At 33.1% G+C, this 19,895-nt stretch overlaps 1 protein-coding gene across 3 annotated transcripts in view; it reads right to left on the bottom strand.

Moving 5' to 3' along the window:
* Positions 1–19,895, bottom strand: part of LOC130452456 (ly6/PLAUR domain-containing protein 6B-like) — a 307,885-nt gene that overhangs the window by 47,683 nt on the left and 240,307 nt on the right. For 2 of the 3 annotated variants that reach the window (XM_056791747.1, XM_056791746.1), the window contains one exon: positions 450–492. The exons of the other annotated variant lie outside the window; for it this stretch is intronic. The gene's annotated coding sequence lies outside the window, so the exon portion shown is untranslated. The remainder of the gene's footprint in view (positions 1–449; positions 493–19,895) is intronic. 3 annotated transcript variants of the gene reach the window in all.

The raw sequence follows: 19,895 nt of genomic DNA, 5'->3' as shown, positions 1-19,895 counted from the left end.
GGGCTTCTTCTAGTTCCAATTCAATGTGTGATAAGCGCCTAAATTATTCTGTATTTGGACCCAAGACCGGTCCATTTTTTTTCTTTTTCGATTCGTTTTTCGTTGAAATACACAAAATCAACAAAGCCTCTACTATTTCTCGTTTCCCTGAAGACATCTTGAATAATATATATGTTGAATTAAAACGCTACAGCTGATAGCATGGAACTGAAATCACGAGATGTTAACTGGCTTAAGTCACTCTCAGAACTAATAGAAATCGCCCGTGTAAACAGTCTGAGGGTACTCTCGAGAGTTGCAATGGCGAGAAGCTCTCCGAGAGTGGACTAGGGTTAATTTCACTCTCACGTGTAAAGGACTCCGCGGGAAACTCTCGAGAGCACTCTCGGCGAGTTCCTTTCACGTGTAAACGCACCTTAAGATCGATAAATACGAATAATATAACTCACCTTGAATTAATCTGCTGGATTAAACGAAGAACATTAGACATACCTGTAACAAAGATATTAGTGAATATATTTTGATTTGACAACAAAATTTACCATGGAAATAATATAAACAAGCACTGAAGTAGTTGAGTTCATTCGTTGACTTGAAGAAAGTTGATTATAAAAACTTTTTGCGTTTTAAGTACGTTATTACGAGGATTACTACTTACGGTTTGAGATATGGCAACACTGATGTGAATATGTCTAATGTTATATCATAGAGTTTGACATTTTTAATGATGAGCGTAGTCAGAACATGTTCTCATTGATCGTAATGGAGGATATTTTGAAACACAATAAAGCTATATTCAATTATAAAAATTTCCTTTGTGTAACCCTTGTGAAAGTCTATCAACCCTTGTGAAACTTTCGATAGAATCAACAATTATCATGAAATAATGCATAATGATTTTAGTGAATGAGGATGAATATAAAGTTTTTTGTCAGTATATATTGATTTCTTAAAGAGGTTTTATTGGATTAGTATCCAAGAATTATCTACAAAGGGAGCGTTCGTAAATTTGGGAGAATAACTCTGATTTTGATCTAAGAAGTTACTAAATTGGATTTCAAAATTGCATTATTCTACGACAAGAAGGAAAGACAAGAATAAAAAGTTTTGCTAAAAGTTTTCATGAATTATTAAAGAGAAGGACTCTAATAAGGATTATAACAGTGAACTTGAAATTTATCAGCCACACGAAGAAAAGTGTGATATTTCCTATACCCCATTGAATTTCAATGTTTGATTGTGCATTTTGTTGTCAACTATACATCAACCAGTATTTTGCACTATTTTAAGAAGCTGTATGGATTAGAGAAAAGAAATATATTTGGAAGTAGTAAATGTATATACAACACTTTCAACCGAATCAGAAGAAGTAGGCTATAGGAAAAATACAAAGAGGCATGCTTCCAGCTATATTGTTGTATGCAAACCAAAACTTTGGATGGCGGTAATTTCGCAGCTGAGTGGAAATAGGCAGGATCACCGATCTGAATTGTCCATTCTGAGGAATGGAGAAAGAAACTATTGTACACAGTAACGCCTAGAGGATGCTCTAACTCTTGAGAGTCTCCTTGGGCTGAGGGTCAGGGCGATCAAAAAGATTGCAAAGGGACTATCAAGGCATTTAGAGCAAACAAGGCCTTCCCATTCCTAGTAACATCGAGGCTGCAAATTTGTCATCACTCCTTCTCATCTTATAAATTAGGACCATCAAAAGATTAACATCAAATTTTTGGAGACACTCCATAATGTGCGTTGTTTTACTAGAAAGTGGTTTTTATGATACAATTAACAAAGCGCCTAAGTATGATATTGTACCGACAAAAAACAAAAGCTACCACCTCAAGTGATACCCTCACAAAGCATCACTTCAACAGTCTTGTGCACATTAGCTCATTCAACATAAAGTCATTCTCCACAGCAACGTTTTACCCTTCCACGTCTATCTTGGGTTCCTAAACCTCGCAAAATTCATCGCTGGTCACGATATCACGGTATTATGTCTCACAGTGCTGTGGTCCGAATATAAAGGAAGGAAGGCAATATAGCATGCGTATAGTAAAAAAATTACATTCCTTTCTAAATCATTGGTCCTGAGGCACATCGGTACGCTACGGCATTACCATTTGGCGTTGATTTTTCTCTACATTCTTGTGCCAATACAAGCTACACATTCATGATGTTGAATGATATATAATCTTCTTAATGCCTCTGAATTCTATTAATACCAAAAAGGTGGACATTTTGATGTCTCGAATGATTATGTTGCCCAAAAATCTAGAAGAAGTGATTGTATCTCCTGGATTTAATATTTCTAATGTCACTGAGTATATCAATTGAACTATAGTGGAGACTTTAGGCTACATTCTATCAATTTACCGAAATACTTGAATATGATAATTAGTATAATAGATAGTAAAATTCAAGTAGTTGTATCCAAAACGCCCTGTATGAATTATCTAAAATAGTATGAATATAAAGTGCAAACTGATTGTTGCGTTTAGATTATTAGTAGACTCTCTTAGTCCAGGAGCCAGATGAAAATGTGTTTAATTATTTCTTTTCGAACGATAATTGGTGACACGCATAAGATAGGTGTTGAGTTTATCTAAATACATCCCCTGACCAGGTTTCCCTAGACTTAGTTTTTTCATTTTAGTACAGTTAAGTTACTCACATTATTTTCATCTAGGAGGAATTGACTTAACTATAATTATTCGGCATTACGCTCCAATATGAGTTTTAAGATGACCTAAATATTCCATACTTTCATTTAACTGGATTCTAAATTATCAATATTCATTATAAAAAGTTGATAGACAGTTACGCAGAGAATAAAGATGTAATTCAATTACTTTTGATCTCGCTTTGGCTCGATCCACTATCCTCCCTCTCTGCTATTATATTTTCATCATCATCTCTAGAAAGATCGGAATAAAAATATTAGGAAGCATATTTAGTATAATTGAAATGATAAAAAAATGTTATTTCATCAATATTTCTTTAAAAATATGTTTGTCTTCATCCGCCTCTTCGTCTGCTTCTTCTCTATATTTGCACAAATCATTTTTTAAGTTGTGCCCGACTTTTTTCTCATTAATTAGTAGATTATTTATAATAGTCTGTATACCATAATTATGAATATAATCGCTTGAAAAGGTAATGAGGCAAGAGTAGCGTTATTTGAAAAATTCTACAAATTCTTGTAAACTGAAACATTTAAGTTACTCGAAAAAGGTATTGATACCTCTTCTATATGCAGATCAGAGCTATATCAGCATGTTATATTGCGCAAATGTGGTCACGTCTACCTCTGATGATCCTGAAGACTGTTGCTGGGCACAAATTGACAACAAATATGAATTTACCAGGTTTTCTGGAAGTCAGTTACCAACATAATTTTGATCATATTATGCTAAAATACGCATCCCAATACTTGTTAAATTTTTATACAGATGGTGTCGATGAAAACATAATAGCGGACAGCTCTGAAAGTGAATAAGAGACAGATGAAAGTGATTCAAGCCAAAGCATGGACAACAAATTTGAATTAACTTGGTTGTTTGGGAGTTAGTTATCAACAATGATTGATGAAATCACTATTTAGAAAACATTTTTTTATCTTTTTATCCCAATATTTTTATTTTGTATAGATGATGAAGACATAGTAGCAGAAAGTACTGACAGCGATTATGACAAAGAATCAGATATTGAGTTGGGCCAAAGCGAGAACGAAATTGATGAAATCCTTTTAATTGCCATCAATTTGTTGTAATAAATATAATTAATCTATTATTCAGTTGAGTTAAACTACAGAATATTTATTTCATCTCAACAGTCATATTGAAGCGAAATGCCGAATAATTAAAGATAAGTCATAAGCCAGATTAAAATTTGTAAGTTAATTTACTGCTGTGATAAATAATGTTCATGAGGCTTTATGATACCACTATCTGATACATTCTACTAATCACCACTAGTGAGAAACTTGGTCATGAATATCTGTATCGGGCTCCTGGATTATATCTATCATCATTTTTTATTAAATGGACAACTCTTCTTCTATAAATTTGGAATGAAAAGTTTTTAAGAAATGCGTGTCCGGTATCTGGACTTCGTAATATTCAAGGCATACAAAAAATGTAAGTTTTGAAGTGAAAAGTTTCCTGTCAGAAGAAAAAAGGAAATGGGTATGAGAATTTTTGTCGTGGCATTTTTATTAAGTTTCTTTCTTATTGTTAAGTCCTCCTAATGCCTCGCTAAGCTCATTTGAGATTAATGAGTAAAACTAGATGGTTATAATACGAATAATAATTTCTCGTTCAGTAAATGATGATTAGTTGCTAAACTGTCAGATGAAAATTTATCGTGTTCGAGAAATTTATTTCGTGGAGAGCGTCAAGTAGTTTTATATAACTTGTGGATTATGTTTCCCAAAAGTAAAATAAGCGAAATTGAAAGATATATTATGGCCAGATGCCACAATTATGGAAAGTTTCTTATATTGTTTAAAGACTTTTGTGGCTAATGAAATTGAATCATAGCCGTGCATTTAGTCTATTAAATAATCTTCAGTATTTTAGAAGATTATCATTGTGATAATGACTATTTAAATATGACCAAATACTAATTTCTATAGAATTTAAAAGCTAACTAGTGTAAAATACCGTTCTTCAAACATTTTAAATATTCCTTTGTACATGTATTGTGGTACGGTAGTCACTTCTGATTTATTTATTCAAACAATCGAGTTCTTAAAGAAATTACTTTGTAATTGAACTCCCACTCCATTCGAAATTCAATAAAAACTCTGAATGTATACAAAATCGTCCTCTACCTATCTAGTATTTAAATAAAATTTCCTTTTGTTCTGAACAAATTTTGTGCAATAGTTTCCGTGTGAATAGAATAGATTCCTGTTTGGTTATATTTAACAAAAACGCCTACATTTATTATATTATATGTTAGAGCATGATCTTCTTTTTATTCAAATCTGTTCAATCTACTCAACTAAAATATAATTACAATATCTGGGAACCCAGTTAAGGGATGCAATCATATCGGATAAGTCCCAGTCTTAACTTTAATTTACATAAATCTGAGTTGTTTTCAGTTTATTGATGGTTTTCGTTGTGCTTTTTTGAATAGGCAGTTAATGCGAATGTTTTTTTATTGTTCACAGCAATAAATATTAATTTGGATAATCGTGTCCGGGGATAGTGCACGCTGGGCGCCAATTCGTAACCTTACTTCCTCGACAGGAGACTCTTCCTTACAAAGTGGTATTCAGCCTCAGTATATAAATAACTGGTACTCAGATGAGGTGGCCAATTAATATTAAATTGGACGCCACCAGCTTTTTAATGAACGACGTTAAAAGTGAATGTATTAGTGGAAAAGCTGGAAATATCTTATGAATTATATTGATAATAAAAATTTAACAAACTTAAACTATTCCCGGACATGGAATGAATTTATTGACGAATAAAAAACAGTGAATAAACATAATTGGAAAAGAGCTCATATTTATGTATATTAATGATAAGGCTGGGATTATCTAATGAAAACCGAAAGGGTTGCAGCCCTCAACTGGATTCCCAAATGTTGGAGATGTTTTTGCTACTTGTGATGGTGCACCGGGTTAATCCCTTGTTGAGCTCCCAACTTGGCAGCTGTAGAACTGCAGAAAAAAATCAAATGAGGAAGGAAACGGGAGCACAAATGAAAATTACTAAAGAAGGAACGGGTAGATAGAACTGATTTGAATAAAAAGGAGCTTATGCTCTAAGAAATAAAATAACCGAGTTTATATATCTTTTTAAGTATAACCATATAGGAATCTGCTTTATTCTATTAGTTCTGTTTTTCAAATGAATAGAAAATACGAATTTACACGGGAACTATTATACAAAATTTGACAACAGGAATTTTTTATTGAAGATTATAATAAAATAGCAAAGTTAGAAATATATTTGAACCACGAATATAAATAATGGTATCACCACAAATTTACCTAAATTTATTTTGATTCTATCACTGTGTATATAGGTAGAGGACGGTTTTGAATACATTCCGAGGTTTTATTGATTTTCTTGAATAGAATTGGAGGTCGATAACAAATTAATTTCCTTGAATGTTAGAATAAAAAAGTTCAAAAGGTTTGAAGAAAAATGTAACAAACGGAATGGCATGTTGAACTAGATAAAAACCAACATTAGTTCCATTCTAATTTGAGTCGTCTGTGTTCTAAATGGTCTTAATATTTACCAGTAGTAGAGGAACTGCAACATATTTAGAACACTAGTTTGTTTTTTGAGGATAAATTTGAAGAGAAATGGGATAGCTCAATAAAAACTACATTATACAAAATTATTGACAAATAATTACAGTTTCATAATGAAAATAATCAAATATAATAAATACCAAAAACCCTATCCACATGTCTATCAAAGAAAAAAAAACTAAAAAACATCAGATGCAGATAATTTGGAATATAACATTCTTCCGATTTGTTTCTTCCCCTTTCCAGCTATAATTTTTGTATTCTACTGTGGACTATGGAAAGGCCACTCTCATCAACGTTAAAGATACACGCAGCAGGGAAAGACTTATGAGCCTGGATTCTTTCAAGACTGTCGTAAAATTAGTCAATTCTTTCCGTATTAAATCCATACCATTGAGGTGGCCAATGGCCAGTAATCAACTTATTGATCATTGGATGATTAAGGATAAGAATGGTTGAGATGAGCATTAACCAGTTTTGATCGTTATGGAACGGTCACTAAGATATAAATATATTATCAACTTTGGGAATGATAATGGTGTTAGAAGATGTTCAGCATCATGGGAAAAATAAAAACGCCAAGTAGGTGCTGAATAGGCCGCAGAGCTGAGGAAAAGCTAGCTAAGATTGGTTTTTCTATTGCTTGTCTAAAGATTTCCTTGAGTCCCGTCTGAAAGTGAAGCACGCTCAACATGCTAATGCTGATAAAGACGGTGATTGTCTTCTGGGGTAAAGAAATTTTTTTTCACCCAACTACCCTTCAAGGTTGTAGAAATGTTGTTTATCAAAATATGAGAATGTACTAGCTTCAATCCAATGTGTAACAATCAAACTTTCAAATTGACCGGACTAATATCCGTTTGATCATTTTATTTATTTAATATCGACTATTTACACCCAATTTTCTGAACATTTGTTGTAATTTTTATAGAGTTCGGTTAATCTTCAAAAGCTCAATTATGGAGAGGAATTTTGAGGAAGATGTCAATTTTTTACAATTAGTGATCATTCAATAGAGAATAATAGAGTTTCATTCTGATAATCGATTAATACCATATCAAGTAGAATCAACATTTCACTGTTTTTTTAATATTATCTTGCAGTTTTCATCACGACTACCTGATCCAATTCAGAAATATCCATATACCCGTTTATATTTTGACCAGCCCTTCCTGTTTTGAATAATTCAACCCCCTTACTAACTTTCCAATGCTAATCATCCCTCAGTGGCAGGGTTAAACACACACCACTAAACTTCTAGTTATACTCTCCTGAACTTCAAGTAAACTTGTCGGTAATTTAATTGATCACAATCGCGAGAGGCCAAAGAAATTGTAGAGAGTTGAAGAGTGATTATTCGATACCGATGGATGATAGAATGGTAAATGTTTCATAAATAGTAATGAAAGAAAATAATGCAATGACTTATTTTATAGCACACTCAGCTCAGATCTGAGAATAAAGGAATAAAGCGATATGGAGAGAATGCGAGAGAGAGAGAGAATGTTCACAAAAAGTTCAAAAATTCACAAGAGGATATAGTTAACTACCCTCTTATATAATAAAATATTAAAATATGGGCTCAATACTTTGAAGGACTGTTACATGGATATGAGACAGAACAGGAACAGAAAGAAGAAAGAGATGAAGGAATAGAAAGGGTTGATTTTGTGCAGTGGCCAATAGATAAAGAAATCTTAGAACAGATAGAAACTTCGAAAAACCATTAGAGCGCAGGATAAAATTGAATTACGGCAGAAATTATTAAATACGACGGGAAGATTGACAGAAAAGAATATGCAAAATAATACAGAGAACTTGGAACTAAGAACAAATGCACGAGAGATGGAGTAATAGATATATTATGTCCAATATTTGAGAAGGGAGATAAAAGAAGGTGTGAGCATTATAGATGTGATGTACAAAGTTTTGGCTGAAGATATGAGAAACAGTTCGAAAGACTACAAAGGAGATTTAATGAACATTATGTTAAAAATCTTTGTTTAAAGAATACTAATCTCTGTTCAAATGATCTCTTTATTTTCAAATGTGACATAAATACTATTTCCCAAATTTATTTAATGCATCAACGTAAATAAATACGACTCTGCAAAATAGCGCAGATAATGAAAGCCAAAGCCCTGATCATATGTCATTTCTGACATTACGCTACAACATTTCAATCCAAGTGATGTTTTTTATATAAATTTTCATATATATTCATTCAGAATGATGAATATACTGTCTCACGTATTTAGAAAGAGAATTTTTCACTTTTACAGTTGTGATTCATGGATCTACCTTTGAAAAAGAACATAATAATAAATAATTTCAGTTAATAAGAGTAATTAAGTTGATATATTCGAATGAATGAGATGTTTCGATCTGATGTTATCATGTATGATAAATTCAACAATGTATTACGATCGTGACATTTCAAATGAACTATTCATAGAGTATTAGGTCCACTTTGAATGAATGATTTGATATATTACTGCCATATATATACAAGGTGCGACTTTTGGACAAATATGAGGTGTCTCTCTCAGTATAAGGGGAGATATGTGTGTCTCTCATTTTTTATTTTGACAAAATTTTTCTCGTATCTCGCACGAAAGGTAAACTGCTACACATTTTTTACACCGAATCTCAAAATATCCATAATTTCTAATCGATTTCCCTTGGAGTTCATATGACTTCCGAAAGAGTTGGACTGATTTAGAGTCGATTTCAACTAACTTCCAGACGACTTCTGTTTTACCTCTAAAGATATCTCTTTGCTTACTTAGACTACCACTGTAGCCCTGTGTATGGCTTGACCTCCTCAACAATAGACCTTCATAGCATTTAGTTTCCTGACACTATCCTGTGATATGCATAGTTTGGAGATTATCCATAACATTGTCAGTTTTCTTTCGAATCTTCTTAAGCTCTCTTTGTTGTACTGTGCTTTATTTGGTAACTATGATAATATATTCGTTTGGTCTTTTCAATATGCTCTTCTTAAACGACTCCTCTTTGACGCTCTAGTGTTGTCATCTTTATTTATTACTACTAATAACACATTTTTGGAGTCTCTCGAGGCTAATTATTTCTTTGTTTTCTTCCTGCATCAAGGTGTCCATTTTCGAATTACAGAAGTTCTTCCATTTTTCTCCATTTTCCCCGAATTCGAATTGCATATTATCGACGGCTTCATCTGTATTGCTGTCTTCTTAAAAAATAAATGGATTATGATCTATACTATATCTTCAACAGAATAGTCAGAAAACCAATAACTGTTGTGAAAAATATCAGCCTTATCTGTTAGTGAAGGCAGAGTGATGAAGGAAATTTTAACTTCATTCCTCCAATGTCTAAAATTGTCTCTTTTTTATTTGGTCCATTATACTAAACTGTTGGATGCGTAACGAAGCATCTTTTAATGCCCCTTCAACAAAATCGCTTATATTTTCTTTTCTTCAAGCAACATTAAGTACTCATTAATTAAATTTTCCATATTCATAACTTACCTTAATTATTCTCCATCATCAGTAACTATAAAATATAGCCTAACCCAACCTAACCTTATCTAACCTAAGATAACTATAAAATAACGCTCCGAAACACTAAAAATACTATCTTTATATGCATGTTGCTATAAATTTGAAGCTATAAAAACACACCCGAAAAGAGCTTGTTGTAATACTCATAATCACGCCCCGGTGGACCAAAATGATCTCTTGAACCAGAGAAGGCACAGAGAAAGGAAATTTGATTATGGTATAGAATAAAAATTGTCTTTTATTTGAAATAAATTTTCCAATGTATGTATGCGTTAAATCAAGGATCAGAGAGAACATACTACTTACAACAATTTAACTATAGTTGTCCTTTAGCTCTTGTAGTATTTTCTGGTCTATATAGTCTATACTTTTACCTGGTTTCATAATTTGTAGCTCTAGCACTTTCATCTTTACTTTGTGATTATGTTTCCATCGAGTGTTTGGCAATGTTTTACAGGAATAAAGCCGAAAGTTAGCGCCGTATCATAACTATAGATGAAACGTGGGTTCATCACTTCAGACCCGAAACAAAAGAACAATAAAAAAATAGACTCAAAAGGAAGAACCGGCTCCAAAGTAGACAAAGACCGTTCCATCGGCAGGCGGTTTTTTGGGATGCTCATGGAATAATTTTCATTGACCAATTGAAATATATCAACGGCACGTATTATGCGAGCTCATTGCAACGTTTGACTTGATAAATCAAGCAAGATGGCCAATTTTCGCTATGAAGAAAGTGTTCTTTTATTAAAACAATGCACCAACTCACACATCCGTTATTGCAATGGCCAAAATTAATGAATTAAAGTTTGAATTGCTACCTTATGCACCATATTCGCCAGATTTAGCCCCTTCGGATCACTTTCTGTTCCTAAACTTGAAAAAATGGCTTTTATAAAAAGGGTATCTAACTTATTGAACAACGTTTGGAAGAGTTTATAGAGCTAAAAGCAGACGTCGAAAAATAAATTTTTTTTTTCCAAAATTTTGGTGTTTTCTTTGTTGGGCCTGGTACTTCTGAGACAATCATCATATTTTCGACGTCGATAAACAGATTTTGCTCGAAAAAGTCAAGTACCTAAGTATGTTTTTATGAGTCCTGCGGATAGGGAAATATTTCCAAAATTATTATTCGGTTACCACATGATCTTATTCAAAGCTATCTCCTTCTGCATTCATTCCAATTAAAGAGATTTTTCCAGGCGTTATGGCAATTCTGGAAATATTCTACTGTAACCTCTGATAGCAGCCCAGTTACCCTCAACCGATACAAAATGCGTTCCCGTTACGATATTGTTGAAGAAGAAAGAAGGCGCAGAACGATAGATCCGCTGAGTGCGGTAGCTAAGAACACTGGAATGTTTTTGGAAGCTAAAGACTGCGTCACACTTAACACGCATTGGCAAGGTGCATTATTCTGGGCTCATTGGTCCATTTCTGTCTATCAAGTACCCGATACAGTACTAGGTTCACGACCTCTCCATATGGAGCCATCAATAAGTCCTAGCTTCTTATCAACATACACGTGAATTATTTCAGTAAATAAATAATCCCGTCTTTTTCAAATGAGGGGGTCTATGAAAATTTCACAATTGTACTTTGAGTATGGAGATTTCCACTTTAGCAACTCAGTATTATAACAAGCCTATTGATGGCATCATCTTTGTTAAATCACCTTGTATTTATTTAAATTTATGTCTTGTATTCGAAATGATACATCAATTTGTTGAGAGTACTCTATGGTGCAACTATTCAAAAATGTACAAAATATTCACATCCGTCTGATTGGAAAGGAAATAGCTAGAAAATTTTTAGAATAAGTTACGTAGCCCAATAAAGTAATCTCGTTATTATCAGTTCCAGATAAATATACGAGAAATCCAATTTTCTTCGGAGATTTCTGTACAAATATATTTCCGGGATTTCCTTCTTATGACTAGAAACTTCCAAGGAAGTAAGTAGCTTCCATCCAATACACTATTAAAAATGTTCTGGAAAACACATTTGAATTTTTGTATTAGCAGTATAGCCACCATACAAACTTCTTTAATATGATTAAATTTCTTGAAGGCACAATGGAACTAATCTAATGGATCAACCAAATATCACCTTCTGTGACTAGATCTGTGAAAGCTTAGCAATAATAAGGAAAATAGATAAAAATATTCCAATGTGGATTACAGACGTCGATAGTTTTGATGATATATTTGACTGTCGTTTCTCTATCCTGGTTTGGTCGATCATTATGGACAGTTAAAGAGTTCAACAAATTGTCAATTATATTATTTTTTTTTAACAAAATCAGCGCTCTGTTCGGGCAACGCCTATTTTACAATCGATATAATTTTCTGACTATTCGCAGACAAGCATGACTCAAGTGGTTTAGTAAAGGAGAATCTGAGGCAGTCGATGCCAAGTCGTTCACGGGATCTGACCCTTCCGCAGACCACAACTTGGTGAATTTTATATCTTGACTGGGGCTTGTATCCGAGAAAAATGATCTTCAGCGATCAAGCTCATTTCTGAATGAACGGATCTGTTAAAAAACATAGTTGTCGAATCTTCGACGATACCAATTTGCTCCATATATGTCAGAACATTGTACAGGACATAATTGTTAATAGTGGAAAAAAATTCTCATAGTCACATGTGGTCTAATATTATACTATGGTAGAATGAACCTATCATAATACGGAACTGGATAGAAAAAGTTATAACACGTGAAGATATTTGCTATTTTAGACAAACAAAATTCAAAATGATTACGTTGATTGAGGAAAATACATTACAGGTAGTTGAAAGTCATGCTTTAATCGTCAATATAAGATAAGCTATTATCTCCATTATTTTCCAAAACAATATCTGCATTGTAAGGAACAGTTCTTATGACAGATTACAAATTTGTAAATTCGATCTCAAGCTTCAGTTTTTGTCTTAGAACAATAGTAATCATCAAAATGGTTAATGGGCTTACTCCATATAGATGAATCTGTAGAATACTTTCTCTTTTTTCTTTTATTCACTGAATCAAAGACATTCTACGTCAAACCACACATAGGGAGCACACTATTTTTCTTGATCTTTGATTACAACAGCAAAATGCATGAAATAATCATTTTGAACATTTTCAGAAAAATGATCTGGTTTTTCATATCACCAGAAATTCTTTATAAATGTAATAAAACTTGTCACAAAAATTTTTGCACCTGCTGCGCATATGTCTTACTATTTTTGTACTTATCTAAAGTGGAAAACATTATCTCAACTACACAGAAACATACACTTTAATATACAAATGTGAACTCAATAAAAGATTAAAAAAACCCACTCTATAAAATCTTACTGCTTATGAATACAGGACAATTTAATACCTCTTCATAAAATTTAATACCTGTGAACAAAAAATATTTCAATAACATATTAAAAAGTATCAGAATTATAAAAGTAATTGTTTGCAGGTGCTATCTACTCCTCGTAGTCTGAAAGGATGATATGAATACTAACAATATAAATGTTTCAACAGAATGGCGATAGGTTCCTCTTATACCAACTGTTCACTGTGGACGTCGAAATGATATGAACCAGCTACCGAAATATTGTGCCATTAGACATTTTTTTTGTTAATTCTCTGGTAATAAACCACAAAATCTAGCCCCTACTAAAACCATCATAACCTTAGCTACTGATTAAATATAGAGTGATGGGGCAAAGTCTTAGAATAATGGACATAGAGGCGGCATGTGTTTGAACGATGTGATATTCGACACCTAATCGTATTGATGGGTCTCTAAGATGATGAAAAAATCAGACAATAGTATTTCTCCCACATTTTGTATCATTTGAATTTGAGGATTACATTATGTTACAGATAAAACTTATGTCATTAAGTCAAGCTTATGGAGACAGCCAAGCATTAAAGAGAATGATACCTACCGCTAATATTGGATGGTATGACTGTTGATTCTGATTATTGTATAATTTGAGAAAGTGATCAAATGAAAATTCCGGGGCGTAACAAATCTTAAAGTGTAAGATATATTATGGACAAGACAATTATTCATCCTGCGTTGCTGCTGCTCGAAGATATCGAGGAATATATGCAAATAGAGTTCAACTAAATCGTTTCAATTGCTTTGGTCATATTGTACGATTAAAGCGTAAACTTGATGTGGGTCGATCTAACAGGGGAAATCAAGGAGTTGTAATTATATAATGCGAGTTGATACTATCTCTAAACTAATCACTCTTTGTTTAATAGCAAAAACTGGAATAATCCAATCATTTTTATGAGTATTCGGGCAAAATATTACTATATCATTAATTCTCAACTATTTCAATAATCACATTCTGTAAATGTGTATTTAGAGTAATTTTATGGTACATTATTTTTTATCGGTAGTAAAACCAAACTTCGGTAATAACTACTATTTCCAATTATTAAAAGCTTCAATTTTTGAATATCTGAAAGAATTGCTACTTAATATTTGGTTCACGCAGAATGGAATGTCACCTTATTATCCTTTAATAGCACGAAATTGATTAGATCCGCTAGGTCCTCGTTGTATTGGAATGAGTAGGCACACACCTAGAATTCCTAAATTCCCATTTTTGAGGGTGTATAGAATCACTAGTATACTCACAAGAAATAATCGTTAGGAATAGAGCAGGAAAATTTGAAAATTTCATTATCATAAATCCGAATATATTTGTTAATGCAAGAGGATTGATAAGTTTATAGAAATAAGTTACTTACTGAAAATTTTTTACGGTTTTGTTCATATTTTATGGAGAATATAACTTTTGGTATTATCAGACAAATATTTCAGTTTATTTGATGAAATGATTAGAATATAATTTTCGTGATAAATCAATCCTATAAACCAAAAGTAATATTGAGAAACTATAACATCATTGAAGCAAATGAAATTAGAATATTCAGCATCACATAAAATGAGTGGCTGTTCAGTTACACCTACTCAGAGATGAAATCCGGAGAATTTATTGAATAAAAAAGCGATTTATGCATGGACTTAAAATTGCGTGATGCACATTTCTAAGAGAATATGCGAGGATTGCGTGCAGCTGGAATTTAACGAAGATTTCGTATATCCTGTCATGATGATGTTTGACGAGGGCCGGGCGGAACAAGGCCTAATCCTACTTCCATTTAACAACATAGTTACATATTCCTTAGATGGTATACCTGCAATGAGTATTAGTTCTAAATCAGTTACATAAGTTAATATAGTTGGTAAGTTTCATGTCATGAGCAAGAACTGATTTGTGGTTTAAGTCAAATATTTTTTGTCAGCAGCGAGGATGGTCCTTGGTGGTGTACGATTTCTTCATTCTGCTGCTTCAAGGGACAGGTCTTGTGTCACCCTTGTCAAACATCAACCTGCCGGGCTTGTATGCAATCTTCGTTAAATTTCAGATCTTAGCGAAACCATCAAAGGAATAGGAGCTGGTGTCTATGGAGAAGAGCCCATTTTTCTTGGCCAGTGTGCCTCTGTGTTTCAAGCTACAACCGCATGTATCAGGACAGAGAACACTACTTTTGTTCTTTGTGTCAATTCCGGAGTCATTTTCCCAAGTTTCATCATCATTTTTAAAATTCATAGGTTAGTTACAGCTTCTGCGATCTATTGTATAATAATATCTATGAAAGTTAAAAGAGTGATGTAGAAATGATTGCTATAACATATATACCTGGTATATGATCATAATACGTTAGTTTAGAGTTTCAAATGTTATAGTATCCATTTATTGAGTCCGGATAGGACAAATTTTAGAACGTGGCTGCTTGACTTAAGGTGGAAAGACGTACAGTGAGTAAAAAGTGAAGAATAATTGAGGTTTACGGTTTTATTAATTCAACTTTTATTTTCATTCGAATTGGGAACTGTCTCTTGAACCCTTGATGCTTTTAAGCAGAATGAGGGACTGATACATTTTATAGTTCACTATCTCCTTTCCCGAGTGAAACATATATTCCAGTGGATCATCCGCAACTTTAGTAAGTAGAGGGCTGTTAGGTTTGATTATGTTAATTAGTCGATAACATTTCTATTATTAAGAGGAAGTAACGTTTCAAGTAATCCATAAATCCAGTTTCAAAAGCCGAAATAAAACAATTTATTGGTAAAGTTGAAAGTATTTACGAGGATGGTCACAGAAGTACCTGGCCTGACCTAGATATGGCGGTAAATACTGGAAAAAATATCACTGTATTAGAAAGTACACAATCTATACAGCATATGTTTCAAATTTGAAGACGCCATGTTGTTTAGTATTTATTTAGTATTTGCAGCCATCGATAGTGAACGTTGGCAGTGAATTTGTAAACATGGGCATTAGTCATCGTTATATGATACAATATTTTCATTTGACATGCCTTAGCCCAACCAATATAAGAATACACTAAATTCTACTTTAGGTGAGACTGCTCCTTCGTTATCAACAGTAAAATAATGGGTAGCAGAGTTTAATCGAGGCCGTACGACTAGCGAAGACCAGCATCGCAGTGGTCGACCAAGTGAGGTAACGATTCCAAAAAGAATTAAAGAAAATCCACAGAGCAGAACTGGATGATAGTCGACTGAAAGTACGCGAGCTAGCAGATATAGTAGACAAAATTGAAATGAGAAAGTTGTGCATAAGATGGTTGCCGTTTTTGCTCACAATGTATCCATCGAGTGTTTGGCAATGTTTCACAAAAATAAAGCCTAATCTTTGCGTTGATTAAGAACTATGAATGAAACTTGGGTCCAACACTTCATAAACAAAACAAAATAACAATCAAAATAATAGACTGAGAAGAGAGAACCGGCACCAAAGAAGGCAAAGACCCATCTGCAAGCAAGTTCATATTGTCGGGTTTTTATGATGCCCGTGGGATAATTCTTATTGAGTATTATGCAAGGGTTGTTTTATCAAGACAATGGACCAGCTCACACATCCGTTATTGCAATGGCCAAAATTAGTTAAGTACAGTTTGAATTGCTACCTCATGCACTGTATTCGCCAGATTTAGCTCCCTCGTATTATTTTCTGTCCTAAGACTTGAAAAAATGGTGATATCGGCAATTAATGGATATTTTCAGGAGCTTGAAGATTCTTTTTATAAAAAGGGTATCGAACCAGTTGAACATCGCTGGCAAAAGGAAAATAAATTTTTGTACACGTACATTTCTGTATTTTCTTTATTGGGACAATCCTCGTATTTCCGACATCGAAAAACAGATTTTGAGATCTCGACAAAGTCAAGCAAGTATGTTTTTTACGAGTCCAAGTTATGCAGATATGGAAGTATTTCCAAAATTATTATTCGGTGACAACACGACCTCTTCCGCATGCATTCCAATCCTCCTGGCGTTATAGCGATTCTGTAAATATTTGTCTGTAACCTCTGATAGCATATTTGCTATCGTTTGCTATAATTCGAATCACTAATTGATTGTTAAGTGGTTTAAATTTCTTTTGAATTGAAAATTTGGCAATCGATTTCTAGGAAATTCTCTGGAAATCGTCTTCGTATTATCTGTACTTTTTCAGATTATTATCTCCGTCTTTGTACGATTAAGTTCTCTTGTTCTTGATTTGTTTCTTATCATTTATTTCTTGGTAGAAAGATATGATTAATTTGCATTGAAAAGCCTTCTAATGTCTCTAATTTTATCACATTCTGTTTTAAGCATCATTTGATTTTTTCCCGTTTGTTTTCGTTCTTTAAAATTGATGAAATAGTAACAGTTTTCCTAACTTTTTTTTGACTACTTGCTTACATTACATACCAAATTGGAATTTTAAATTCGAGTTGATGAGCACGCATGCGGTAATTTGCTTACGCGAGATCTGTACCACCATTTTGTAGTTACAAGACAGTATCCGTAGTGTAAATACCTTTGATATGGTTGATTTTTCCGATAGAGTTGCTATGCCTTTAATTACAGTTTCTTGAGTTTTTAATGAAGAGCGTAGTGTTTTACCGTTGTTTCACTTACTTCTGCGACTCGGTTCCTGGAAAGCTTCGTAAGAAACTTCACCAGTAAATACCCAGGTTGCCAATCTTCACCTTCAGTGCTTTCGGCATCACCGTAGTGACCCCTGGAATATTTTATTTCTTCAATGATGTTGCAAGTAGAGCATACCAAGATAAAAAAAAGTCGTTACATCCTTCAAAGGATAATATCTTCATATTCGCTGTCGTTATAATCTCTTTTACCTACTTTTAGCTTCATTCTATTTTCCGGATAGCTGGAATTCCTTTATTTTATTATTGGCTTCCTCTCTTTAATTTTTCAGAAACAACTCAAACTTCTCGCATATGTAATTTTTATTCCATGTTATTTCTATCTGCATGATCTATTCGATTATCTACTCTCCACTAAGGTGAAAACCGAGTTCCTTCTTAGATTTCCTATCTTTATTATTGTTATCAAGCTGTTTCCTCAAAAAATATCAATTTCATTCGGTTACCCTTGAAACGTCAAATTATTGTGCTCAAAAGCAAATACTCTCCAAATTTTTTTTGGCACTAGCAAAACTGTTCCCATCTTATTTTCCACACTTTTTCTAAAAAGGATTATGTTCTTAGTTTTAATATCTTTGATACCTAGTTGTTTCATTTCTTGGATTTGTGTTGGAGAGGACACTGAGAAACAACAAAATCGAGAAAATTACCTCAAATCAACCAATTGAATGATTATGTCATTCTACGAGTAAATGGAAACGATAAAAGGAAAGTTTCCGGAATAGTTTTTGGAAGTCAAGTGGCATTGGGAAAGTTGTCCATAAATTAACAGCTATTCAAACTTTTCACAATGAATTAGGAATATACGCCCAAAGAGTTCAATTTTACCAGCAAATTTCATTAAAAATAAACTTGGAAGAAATGACAAGATAATAAAGGAAGTAACTGGATAATATGAAAATTCATTCCATTAAACATTTATCCTATGGCCTTTTTCATAAAAAGAATATTAGATTTCATAGAATTAATGTTGATTGGTGATCAGAGGGTTAATGCCTTTCACATTGATTAATATCATTCGATGGAATTTTTCCAAATGGACGGAATTATATAGAAGCTTTAACGAGTTCGATTTTTCATTATGTGCTTTTCTACAGATTTGAAATATGACGATAATAAAAGAGAAATGAATTTGACATCAGTGAATTGAACACAACAATGTTTTCAAATTAAATTCAACGCACCGGGTGGTCAATTAAGTAGGGGTCTCGACACTATCTCTGAGAGTAATTATCGTAAAGACAGCAATATAATTTATGACTAGGATAAATGTGGGAATAGTATATTTTAACTCAATTTACAGCTCATTATATTAATTTAATATAATTGAAAAAAAAATGTGTGACCCAGCGGAACTTTTTCAGCAGTTGTCCCTTAAATGTTGTTATTAACTAAACTAAGTTATTTTGTCACAATATTCCTAAACGGGTAGCATTTTTGCTTGGGACTGAGTATTTATATTATCAAAATCATAAAGCGTAATTAAATGTTTATTTGCAATAAATTATGTTAATTAATTTTCAAAAGTATGTCCAGAAAAAGACAATGGAATAAGTTTCCGGTGGGTCACGCCACGGGAAGAGTTCTCATTACTCGGCCATTTCGTCTGTGAATCTGAGTGGTATTGCGTGTATTAAATGTGCTGGGTTTGCACACATTTCCTTAATAATTTATTTAAAAAATGTCTAAAATAATATTGAAGCAGCACGGCATGCAAAGTTTCAAATATTTTTCGGTGAAAATGGAACCTTTATTTTTCTCTTGGGTCACAATTCCACTGGATCACGAAATATGTGACACCAAGGGAAATTGAGCCATTAGTGACGAGACTTTTGTTACATTTTTTAGTTAAAATCGATTAATCTGTCATGAATATTAATTTTTCATACACGGGATGCTAAAATGTTTAAGTTGTTTTGTATTATTTTCTAATTTATCACCAAAAAAACTTATTCACTAATCTGGTGTGGGTATCTTTAGAAGTCAATAGAATCACAGTATTTCAAGCTGTTTCTGTAGCAGAGGATCTGGAGAGCGC

This window comes from Diorhabda sublineata, chromosome 1, assembly GCF_026230105.1.
Source record: "Diorhabda sublineata isolate icDioSubl1.1 chromosome 1, icDioSubl1.1, whole genome shotgun sequence".
NCBI classification, from domain to species: Eukaryota; Metazoa; Arthropoda; class Insecta; order Coleoptera; family Chrysomelidae; genus Diorhabda; species Diorhabda sublineata.
This window is presented reverse-complemented; position numbering and strand designations above follow the sequence as displayed.